Genomic DNA, 12362 nt, shown 5'->3' on the forward strand with positions numbered 1-12362 from the left:
GGAGAGTCAGTTTTTAAGGTGTGACCCTGAGATGCTGACCACAATCCAGTGGATGGCCAGACAGCCAGAAGTGTATAGCCAGCACAAACTGGACTGGATGGGTTATTTAATGAATAGACAAAGAGTTTGGGGAGTAGAGATGTAGGGTACCTCTGGGAGAAGTTAAGGGGAAGAGTTGAGGGTAAATGTGATCAAAATACATGGTATGAAATTATCAAAGAATTAACAAAAGGTTTTTTTAAAGAATTAGCAATATATAATAAATTCTACTAGAATTAGTAGTTAATTTGAATTTAATTTTCATTTCAATTGAGGAAATTTTGATAATCTTAACTAACTTTTTAAAGTATGAAAGACTTTTATAAATTCATACTAAAAGAGAAGAATACTAATATGTGTCATTAAGAAAATTTCATGAGGTAAAGTCCAAATTATCCTTAATAGTCAAAATTTTCTGAAACCATGCTTTGACAGAAACAGAAAGAGGTTCAGTCTCTGAAGAGCATAGCTGCTTCTGTGATTTATGTCATCACCAAAGTGGACAAATTACCTAAATCATGTAAATTAAATAATGTTATATCTTCTACTCAAACATGTCTTCAGACTCATGCTTGGATGTTTCTAATAATGAATCAGAGATGTCACTCGATAAATAAATAACTCTGATAGAGATTTGAGAATCAGATGATGATGTTTGATACCTTTCTTGAAACATAATTCACCACACAGGAATCTTGGAAAGGTTTGAAATGCTAAAGGATGAGGCAGCAGAGTTAACATTTTATTTACAGGCAGTTTTCCTTCCTGATGTTAACTGAATCATGGTACAACCATCATAACATGTAAGTACACACAAGAATACATGTATTCCATACCCCACATATTAGTGGTCAGATGATTGGCTTTGAAATGTACACAGCTTGGTAGAGTGGAGAGCTGTTCCGTCTATGATTTAAAAGTGCCACCCCCAGTGATGCAGCAGGTAACTGTTCTACCTGCCTATGACCTTGAAGTACATGCCCTTGGGGCGTGACCTTTAAGACCTGAGATGCACATAGGCACCCTCTGTTTGCTCCCTCATAGTTTGGAGGCAGGACTGAGACAGGCAACCGGAACAGCGTTCCAGAACCTGTGACAATTCTGTTCTGAACAGTGAATTTGTCTCCTTAAATACATTCCTTTGCCCTTTAAGCAGACTCTGTGGATTTCTCGCTATAGCTTGGAAAGTCATACAAATTAATGAAGAAAAAAAAAAAGACCCCTCTATTGTTTCCATCGTCTGCTCAATAAAACAAACGTAACAAATGTGTATGTTAATGAACTAAAAATGAATCTTTGGGAGGTGATTACTCTTCCTGCCAGCTTCCATGTGGAATGCATGGCTGCTGGGACCAGGAAAATGTAGACAAGGAGACAACTCTCCATGTCCACATCTTCCACAGTCAAAGATTAAACCATCCTAGAATTAAAATTTGGAAGAAAGTCGGGCGAGGGTTGTGACTATGGAAAGAGTGCTTACCCCACATACACGAAGCCCTGGGCTGGATCCTCAGCACTGCATAAACTAGGTGTGGTGGCACACACTTAGGATTGCAGAGCTCAGGAGGGAGAAACAGGAAAATCAGAAGCTCAGGGTCATCCTCCACTAGGAGTGAGTTCAAGACTAGCTTGGGGTGAGAAAGAAGGTGGGGCTGAGGTGAGCATGGGAACTATTTTCCTTTGTCACTGTTCCCTAAACAATACAGTGTGGCAGTTATTTACAGCCTACTAGGCATTATATACAGAAAGATACTTGTAGGTAGGCTCGATGTGAGCATGACACCATCTTAAGCAAGCGAATAGAGCACCTGAGGATTGGGGTGTCCACAGGAGTCCTGAAAGCCATTCCCAACTATACTAACTCGCGATGGCATATACTCCTTTATTGCACCCCTCTATCCTATCTCCCTATTTTCCCTAGGAAACTAAAAGCTAGGGATCACAGGAGCATTTGGTATATGACAAACACTTTTTTTTTTTACAGTGAAAATAATTTGAAATCTTAGAGTATGGATGGGATAGAGCAAACGATAGTGACACACTAGAAATGACACCGTGACAATGTGTCCACTTGCTTCCAGACATCTGCTTTTGGGTAGTTGGCGAAGCTTGGATTTCAGCTTTCTGTCAGGGAAATGCTTCCCGGGCAGACTCACTGATGATCTGCTCTAAAAGGACCACTTGATTGGGGAGCGGTTGCCTCCTGCTCTCAGGCAAGAGGAGGAAACAGCCTGAAGGAATCCAGCTCCTGGACCATCGGAAGGGGGACAGCACACCATGCTTTTCAGCAGGAAGGTGGCCCACCTCCTGCCTGGAGCCTGGGGGTAGGTGCCAAGAAATCAGGGAGGGTTTTCAGAGCAGGAAAACGGCCTGGACATGCCTGGGCTGTGCCTTACAGACATTCAGAATGTGGTCAGCAGCGGGGTACCAAAATCGTCTAACCAAACAATCTTCTAAACTTGCTCTGCAAGTTTTTGGGAGGAATGGGGGCACACGGAGTGTGTGAGTGCATGGAAGGAAAGGGGAAGCGTCTACTGTGTATCAGTGTGTCACGACCCACAGAGGAGGAAGTTTTACTCGGCTAAGAAAACAAGCGGTCCTCAGGGTGGTGAGCTCTCTGGCTCTAGCTGGGATAATCCCGTTTGAAACATCATCCCACTTACTTGGAGCCCCTATTTTCTGGAGGACCTTATAGCCAATGATTCTTCTAAATTGCCTGCTCTCTGTTCCACTTTCATCCTCAGAAAGAGAGACACAATCTACTCCACAGACACCAGCAAGCACAAATAAAATCAAACCAGTCCCCGGATGAGGCAGCTACAGTACCAAATCCTGCTTCCTGTTCTCAACCCACTCCTTTTGATCCTAATGCACCAAAGAGGCCAGGTAGCCCCACAAACAGCTACAGATGCACCCTCACCTTTTCTTCTGAAACTGACAAGACCCATGACTCACCACATCAGCCCCATGCGGACACCCAAAGGAAAAGCCCCAGAAAAACTAGGTAATGAGGAAGACCCTAAGAGGGACACACATGAATCACCCTGGGAGGGGGAAATAGATAAGATCTCCTGGGTAAACTGGGGAGGGGGGAAGAGGAAGGGATGGGGATGAGAACACAAGGAGGGAGGGAGAGGGAGAGCAATGAAAGAGATATGTAGATAGAGGGAGCCATTATGGGGTAAAGGAGAAGCCTGGTGCTAGGGAAATTCCCAGGAATCTACACGGATGACCTCAGCTAAGATTCCTAGCAATTGTGGAGAGGGTGCCTGAACTGGCCTTCCCCTGTAATCAGATTGATGACTACCCTAATTGTCATCATAGAGCCTTCATCCAGTGATTGATGGAAGCAGATGCAGAGATCCACAGCCAAGCACTGGGCCTAGCACAAGGAATCCAGATGAAGAGAGGGAGGGGGGATTGTATGAGCGAAAGGCAGGGGGGATTGTATGAGCGGAGGGGAGGAGGGAGGGCAGAGCGGAGTTGGGGGGTTGGGGGAGGAGGAGGCTCAAGATGATGATGGGGAAACCCACAGAGACAGCTGACCCGAGTTAGTGGAAGGAAGCTCATGAACTCTGGACGGACAGCTGGAGAACCTGCAGGGGACCAAACTAGGCCCTGTGAATGTGGATGACAGCTGTGTGGTTTGGTCTGTGGGTGGGGTCTCTGGCAGTAGGACCAGGATTTATCCCTGGTACATGAACTGGCTTTTTGGAGCCCATTCCCTATGGTGGGATGCCTTGCTCAGCCTTGATGCAGGGGGCAGAGGTTTGGGCCTGCCGCATCTTGATGTGCCAGACTCCCCATGGGAGGCCTTACCCTCTCTGAGGAGTGGATGGGGGTGGGGTGGGAGGAAGTAGGGTGGGAGTGGGAGGAGGGGAGGGAGGAGGAACTGTTGTTGGTATGTAAAATGGAAAAAAATTAAATAATAAAAAAAAGCCTTCATAAGAATGTGTTTCTATTTTTTATACTTTTATAAAATTTATTCTATGTTAATTAATAATGGGCTCATTATTAAGCAAATTAATACACATTTTTAATATACTGGCCTTAATTTTAATATGATATATATGTTTGTGTTATACATTATATGATTATTTATCATATTAAATATATACATTTAATATGTAACATATTATGATAAATATATTTACCTATAAATATGTAAAAACATGCTAACAAAATCTAACTGGAGTGCTTGCTAATTTTTAAAATGTACATATTTAATATGAGCTATGATGACTAAGAGGTACTAGACTAGAGAATCCCACCATCTCCTGCCACTTTGCCGTCAACATCGCATCACATTGGCTGTCCTCAGAGCTGCCTTCCCTTCGCCAATGAGAGGCTGCAGCAGGGGCAGACGTCATCCTGATCCACGGAGCCACAGGAGTAATGTGCAAGGGTGGACTGTTGGCAGGGATGGCATAGCACATACCTGTAGGTTTTGTGGAAAACTGCATGTGAGGAAACCACATTTTCTTCTGGAGCTAGGGCTTGAAGTCAACATTGAAGGCTAAGATCAAGAAGAAATACAGAAAGAGTTGAGAAGCAACAACGTACTGAGAGCTTACAGAGAAGCAAGAACACCCCCCCCAGCAACTAAAATGTACTCTAGGTTCTTGCTGATCCCATGCCTCCAACTCAGAGGTGTCTTGCAGTAGCAGGAGGGCTGGCTTCCTTCCCACGATGTAAAGATGGACCTAACCATGAGCTCAAGAAGCTGAGAGAGGAGACATTCAGGACCAGAGCATCTGAAGTTCAACTGCTGCCCCGGCCCACCGGGCAAGCCGAGGGGTAGGATTGGCAGGTGTGAGCAGCAAGGCTTGTGCCCATTGAGCCACTGAGGCATAGGTACACCACAGCTTTCTTCCCTGAACAGTTCTGACTGCCCAGATTCCAGTAACTAACCCCCTGCTCACACTCATGAAAGCATCCATAATTCAACTCAAAGGGTCAAGAAAAGGGAAAAAGATATTAAGTTGGAAAGGCTTTGCTAGGAAGAGGGTTCAGGTTGGAAAGGGAAGAGGAGGAGACATGGGGCATGAACAAAACTCAGTACACACACTAGGGAATGGTCAAATAATATTTTAAAGCATTACAAAAGAAGAAGGGAGAAGACTTGGTTCTGTGCACATGACCATTGGTCCCAGAGAAAGCTGGCCTTACTGACGTGATAACACACCTGATTCTCAGTCTCCACCTTATTTCTAGTTTCTGAGGTTTGTACTTCCCCGCTAGAATGTTTCCCCACTTTGAGTCTGGAAATTTTAGTGATTTTTTTTTCATAAGAAGGTCACTCAAGTTATCTAATTGTCAGCACTGCTAGAGAAGGAAGGTGTCCATTTTTTCTTCCAATACATATTTTAAGTACTTATTACATGCAATGCAATTATATGCCCTGACATAGAAACAGAAACACGATATATTATCTACCCCCAAGGAATTTAAAGGAAAAGAGATCAATAATACAATAATGAAAATACAATATCATATAATTGGTGTTATATAGATATGAGCACAGGAGAGTTAGGGGGTGGGAAAGAGCAGGGTAAAGACAAATCATTAGACATCAAATATCACAATGACATCGAATGACACAGTTCTGTGTGAGTGGACTCAGCTGGGTCTGGCTGAGCCTGCTTTATGCCAAAGGCATAGGCACTCCATATGTCTGCATCCTCCTGAAAAAAGCAAGTACATACTGTCCTCATGCTACACAGTAGATCTTCCTCCTGTGGAGTGATGAGTGGAAACACTCAGGCCTCTGGAGCCCTGGGTGCAAACTCATGCAGAGACCTTTCTATTCTCATGCTACTTGCAGAAGCAAGTCACATGACCATGTAAAACACTCCAGGAGTGAAAAGTGTGCCCCACTCATGGAAATAGAATCAGTGGATGAAAGGGGTGGATGTTTTCTGATTCATAGAGTAATATAACACAACAGGGATTAAGATTTAGAGCTAAATTTAGTCTTATAAGGGGGTAGAAACTCAGAAGACAGGTCATTCCAGGAAAAGGGAAGAATAGCATTTAGGAAGTGGGCTGTATCCTGGTTGATATGTTCACCTGACCATGCCCATGGCATTTGGATGGGTAGCAAAAGGAGATGAGGGATCAGGGCATGGCACCATGTCTCAATAAGCTTTGTTCTTCAGTAGCAAAGAGAGAAACACTGGAAAGTTTTAATCCGGGATGATGTAACTAGTGAGATCATGAAGAGGTAAGCCTACACTCCTGGAGATGGGGGACATATGTGAATGTGACAGATTGACCCAGAGAAATAAGTGGTAACAGGTTAGAAGGGGTCTTGAGCAGTAAGGTTAATAAAGTTGGATTCAGAAGTTATTTAGGAAGCAGATCAATAACCTAACAAAGTCAATTACCAGCACTATCTGGGATAAAATCGGTTCCCAAAGTAGTAGAAATTACTATTAATAGAAACAGTGGGAGGTGATTATTAGCTGTGGGAGAGATAAGAACAAGAGAAGGATGTAAGGTACACCTTTAGATTGTATCCTTTGAACAAACACCATGAATCATGTTATTTACAGGACAATAGTCTGGAAAAAGAAGAAAAGAATTTTAAGTGATATATAAAGAACATATAAATGGTGGATATGCTGTTACTGAAAAGTGAAGAGAGAAATATTAAAGGAGAAGCAATCAGCAAGGAAAATTAGCAAAAAATACTCTGGAATGATGCTGTCAAGACGTTCAGGCACACTTAAATCTGACACTCTAGAACTGTCACCCAGTGAAATCCCCCTGCAAGATTACAGGTAAAATAAGAAACAGGAGGCAGATGCAACAATGTTCATGTTTTCATTCTGCATGACAGTCAAAAGGAAGAGCCTAAAATACTTTTGTAAAGTGAGTGAGGCATTAAATTACATAAGTACACAAAATAAAATACCTTACCACACAGCTGTAGTTCTCAATCTGTGGTGCCCTCAATAGCACCAACAAGGCCTCAGAACTTGTTGGAACTACAGATTCTCAAGCATCACCCGAGGGCTACAAAATCAGAAACTCTAGGAATGGAACCAGCAACTCATGTTCTAAAAAAATCCTCCAAGCTCAGGGACAACACTTGCTGAAGTGTGAGGTCCATGGGCCAACTTCAAGTTCACAGAGCCAGGGGACTGGATACTCCTCAGGAGGACACTTATAGGGAGGAGCTAGGATCACACAAATTCAAACTCTATATGCCATCCTCACATTTAAAATGAATCTATATAAATTGTTTAAGAATATAAAATTCAGAATAAAACTGTAAATGAAAGAAAAGGAGTGTTCAATATTATATCTGGTAATGGTGTAGTGGTCAACACAGATTCTCTCTGGGAGAGTGTGTGTGTAATTTATGCACATGTATGTGTAAGTACACATACCTATGTATGAATGGTGATCAGAAGAAGATATTGGGTATCTTCTATCACTTTCCACATTATTCCTTTGAGGCGGGGTCTCTTCCTGAACCTAACTCACGCTTTGTTGTCCGCTGTTTGTCTTTTCTGGCTAGTATGTTATCTCTGCCCAGTGATCCTCCACTTCTGCTGAACTCAGTGCTGGGATAGACAAGCTTAGGACCATACTTGCTTATCAGATGAGTGCTAGGATCCAAACTTCAATCCTCATAATTTCATAGCAAGAGATTTAAACAGCTGAGCCTTTTCTCCAGCCCCAGGAAGCAACTCTTGGGATACCTCTAAGTATTGACAATATCCTGTGCCTTGACTTGCACAGTAATTATAAGCTCCTCATTTTATGATAATTTATAATGCATATATATATATGCATTTCTGTGAACTTCAATGAATATGTTTTATATTGTGTGGCAGAATCTTTTACAAAGAAATTAAAGCTGGGCATGGTGGCATATGCCTTTAATTCCAGCTTTTGAGGGGCAGAGACAGATGGATCTCTATGAGTTCGAAGCCAGCCTGGTCTACACAGTGAGTTCCAGGACAGCTAGGACTATACAGTGAAATCCTGTCTCAAAAAAAGCAAAAACACAAAAAGAAATGAGCTAATAGGAATTCTGGAGGGAAGGGGGAGGACAGGATCAAATCCAGGGAAGTTTGTGTGGGAAGATAACCGGCTGTAGTAGAGCATAGCCTTAGAAATGGATCAAAGGAATAAGGCAGTAAAGAAAGCTCTCAGAGACCTGTGTCCCTTCTTGTCTTTCTCCTGTTTCCTGGGACACCAATGAACAGAGTAGGCATGTGAAAAATACTCTTTGAATGAGTAACAGAAAGTAGGGAAGCAGATGTGGTACCCCTAGCAGGAAATGAGGCAAAATGTCTCGAGAAAATAGAGACATGTAGACATGGCTGGTATCTGTAGGGAAACTATGGCTGCAAATGCACTTTGGAGAGAAAGAATGAAGGCGGCAGATCCATTACCCTTTGGTAGAAGTGGAAGCGATGCCTTCAGTGATGGAACAGATGTGTGAGTGAGCCTATAGGTTGGGGAGCCAGACTAACATTGCAAAACCCACCGCCAGGGCCCTGAGGGCACAGGGGACTTCTGAGGCTGTGGGGAGGAGTAGTATATCATGTAGGTAGGTGTTTTGTACTCAGTGAGTGGCTAGATAGAGAAGGAACTAGGACTGATGGGTGAATACTCACTCTGAGCTTCCAACAACTTCAGATAAGAACAGAGAAACTTGATGTTTGAAGCATGAATGAGGAAGCTAAGCATAAGCAGCCACAGGTTCCCGTGTCATACTCTGTATCTTTTAAAAAATTCTTCACCGGCTGCCAGCTCTGCCTGTCTAACAGTCTTCATGTCAGCATGGACCCACTTCTAAGCATAGTCCACCCTCCTTCCTTCATAGAGCCGAGCTCAGAGGACTTCCTGGGAGCTTACCAGTTCCCTTCAGCTCCATTTCACTCATCAAATTACAAGAACATTTCTCCATGGTCCAATGGCCCTCACATGCAAACCACTTTTATTTTCTTGGATATGACTGCATAGTAGGAACAGGAAAGATGGCTCTTGGTGTTCTGATTGCCTTCTCACAGGCAAACCATTTCACTCTGGAAGCACAGACCCTGCATGTGTGCTCTTTGCCAATTATTCTCACTTGCCTGGTGTGTGGAACCATGACATGCTCCAAGGAGAACAAGACAGGCAAAGACATGTGTGGAGTTCCGTCTTAGGATATCTACCCACAAGGAAATTTGAACAGCATTCATCTCAAAATGAATTCAACTCAAAATGGCAAAGATGGAATGAATCCATTTCCTTCTTAATCCTTTATTTACATGTTTTTTTCAGATATTTGAGCAAATCTCACACATCTGTTACCTACATATCCTATGGTTCGACAAGATTAACCAGTAATTTCAGGGGACATGGAGTTTTGTCTCAGGAGGCTCTGGGACTTCAGTGTAAAAGAAGGTTTCATTATGAGAAAACGAGGCTGAGGCTTCCAGGATTATCCATACTAAACAGTGATACTACTGTAGTCTGGAATTATAGGCACTGATTTGTTTGTGTTGCTAATTGAACACACTTCCCAAGCAGGCTGAAATATCAATATGAACTGGTTATCAGTATGAACTGACAGAAGGAACTGTGGGCTTCATTTGGGGTGTTTAAAACAAGAGAGAGAATCAATATTTATCCCAAATTCTCTCACTCAATATCCCCTGTAGGTAGGCCCACAAAGCCCCTAGCCCATTGGAGAGCAGGTTCTGGGCATAGAATGCCAAGTACCAGATTCTGAGCATAAGCTATTTGTGGTTCTCCTTTTCACATGGCCAAGCCTTACGGCACACAAAAGGAGATGCTCCCAAGGAGGAAAGGAAAGAGGTAAAGAAGGTCGAAAAGATAGAAAAGTGCCAACGAGCACTGTGATCCCACATCCAATGCTCAACCCTTAGTTCCCACTTCTGCCCCTCCCTCTCCCACATCTTCTTCCTTCCCTGCTAAACCTTCACAGCTGTGTGATCCATCTTCAGGCTTTGCCAAGCTCTGGAGATGTGTGTCTTTTAAGACTACTCCACATGATGCAAGTGTCTGGAACTCTTGTGGCCAGAGAGCTTATGCCATGGGGAAAAGAACAGAAACGGTGGTGACAAATCCCTCTAAGGCTGCCCCACCCAGCCCAAAGACCAACACCATATATGGAGGCACTTGGGAGGAGCCTCCTAACCAGACCGACATCTTAGCCTACAAGCACTGCACCTCTCACTGACTGCCATACCTGGGGCACTGTTCCAGGGGTAACAAAAGACTTTGACCTTCTAAAAAACACCATATTGGCTGAAGAGCTTCCATCTTGAGTTACTCCAGCAGGCCACAGCTTTGAGTATCCTGTCATAATTCCTTCAAGTAGCATCAGGTCTCTAATCATGATGCTGAAACTACTTAAGGGTGTGGGACTCCTATTGATCCACTTAAACAACAGCTTCAGGACTCCAACACACACCAACTAAGAAGAGCCTCAGTGAGGTGACATGTGAGGCTGATACCAGGCATCTCCTGCCAATTAGAATATGCTGGTGAAGCCATCTAATTACAAGGCATTACTATTCCCTGTTCCTGCAGATAGCATCTCATTCTCCAAAAACAGCCTTCCTGAAATAATGGCGATGTTTTCATGTATTCCATTGAGTTCCAGGGTTCCCCTGTGGATCGGTTATTGGTGTGCATTGTTTTATACTTCAACAGTCTTTCTACAAATTGGAATCAGGAACCAAGAGTATTTACCCTGTGGTAATTTAGTTTCTTGCCTGTGGATGCCACCTACACAAGAGTGGCAACAGGCTTCCCAGTGGGAAGTGTTTGGTTTCAGCATTTTGCCCAGCGCTTAGGAAAAGCTTTCCACTTCATTCCTGAAACACAAATCTCAATCCTACAGCTATGGGTTCAATGGAAAGGGGTAGGTGTGGGGAGGCACCTTTTCATCAAAAGTGGCAGGAGGGGAAGGCACTCAGCTTGTGACCATATCCCCCTGGGAAGGGTGACTCACTAATTCTTCAGACCTCTTCTTCCTCCCAGCCCAAGCTGGTAATCAAAGGGAAGATTGCTCTAAAATGCAAATCAGGTGTCTACCAGAAGGGACTGCTGGGGGAAATCTCCATTAGAAGTGCTAGGTTTGCTAAAACAGCAGAACCCCAGCAGGACGTCATTGTTCCTTTGAGAAAGGCAAGACACCCAGAACCAGTATATCTTTGTTAGGATAAAAGCTTGTTCAATGAAACGGTTTGGCCTCACATCAAGAAGAGCTTTAAAATAAGACTGGATGGTCCCAAATGGACTTCCTTAACACAATAAGGTGTAATGAATGAGTGCCTGGTCCAGCCGAGTACCCAGGCAGTGCTCCTATCAACCAGACTCTAGTCTTCCCAGGGAGAGTGCTGCTTTGGCATTAAGATTCCCATAAATCATGAAGTGCCCTGGTAGTTATTCTACACCCCATCTAAAATGCCAGTGGCACCAGTGGCTGGAGGCATGTGGGGTTCAGGGTGGTCTGAACATATGATGGGAAGGACTTCAATGGAATGCCGTCCTTATCCTTTCTCTGTTTTCTCAATGACGTCAGCAACTCCCTCATCCACAGCCTCTGAGACAGCAACCATAACTAGAATTAGACTGTGGGTCAGTTTTATTGGTGGTGAGTCAGGAGCATCTGCTGCCTAGATCTAAAGTTTATACTTCCCGTTGTTCACCAGCCTCACGCTCTTGGTGAAGGGGTGATGTACTCCTGAAGCGGGTGAAGGTTTGGTGGGAAAGGACAAGAATGCAGAACCAGAGGGCAGAAGGTGGGCCGGAAGAGCCACAGACTCTCAGCAGAGTAGTAGTTTCAGAAGGAGCGTACAGAAGTGACTCATCTGTAAGGTTCTTACTGGACAAGCATGGAGACCAGAGTTCAGATCCCAGCACCAAGCTGATAGCCAAGCATGTGGAGACATGTCTGCAACCCCAGCCCTGGGAAAAGGTGGGACAGACCACAGACAGGCGGATTCTTGAAGATCATCAGTGAAACAGTCTAGCCAACTAATGAGTCATAGGTTCAGTGGGAAACCCTGCCTGAAAAAAAATAAGAAGGAAAACCATCAAGGAAGACACCTGACACCAACATTTGACTTCTACATGTATAAGCACACATGCATACTTCACAGTCACACACACACACACACACACACACACACACACACACACACACACACACAAGAATGTGTAGGATGCAGAAAACAGTAAAGCCTGGTACATTGGTATGTAAGAGGAAAAAGACTCAGGTCTCTGATACGGACATGCAGGCACACAGCACAATGAATTCTCTGAGATTGCAGTTCAGTAGCTTCATA

This window comes from Peromyscus eremicus, chromosome 17 (genome assembly GCF_949786415.1).
Source record: "Peromyscus eremicus chromosome 17, PerEre_H2_v1, whole genome shotgun sequence".
NCBI classification, from domain to species: domain Eukaryota; kingdom Metazoa; phylum Chordata; class Mammalia; order Rodentia; family Cricetidae; genus Peromyscus; species Peromyscus eremicus.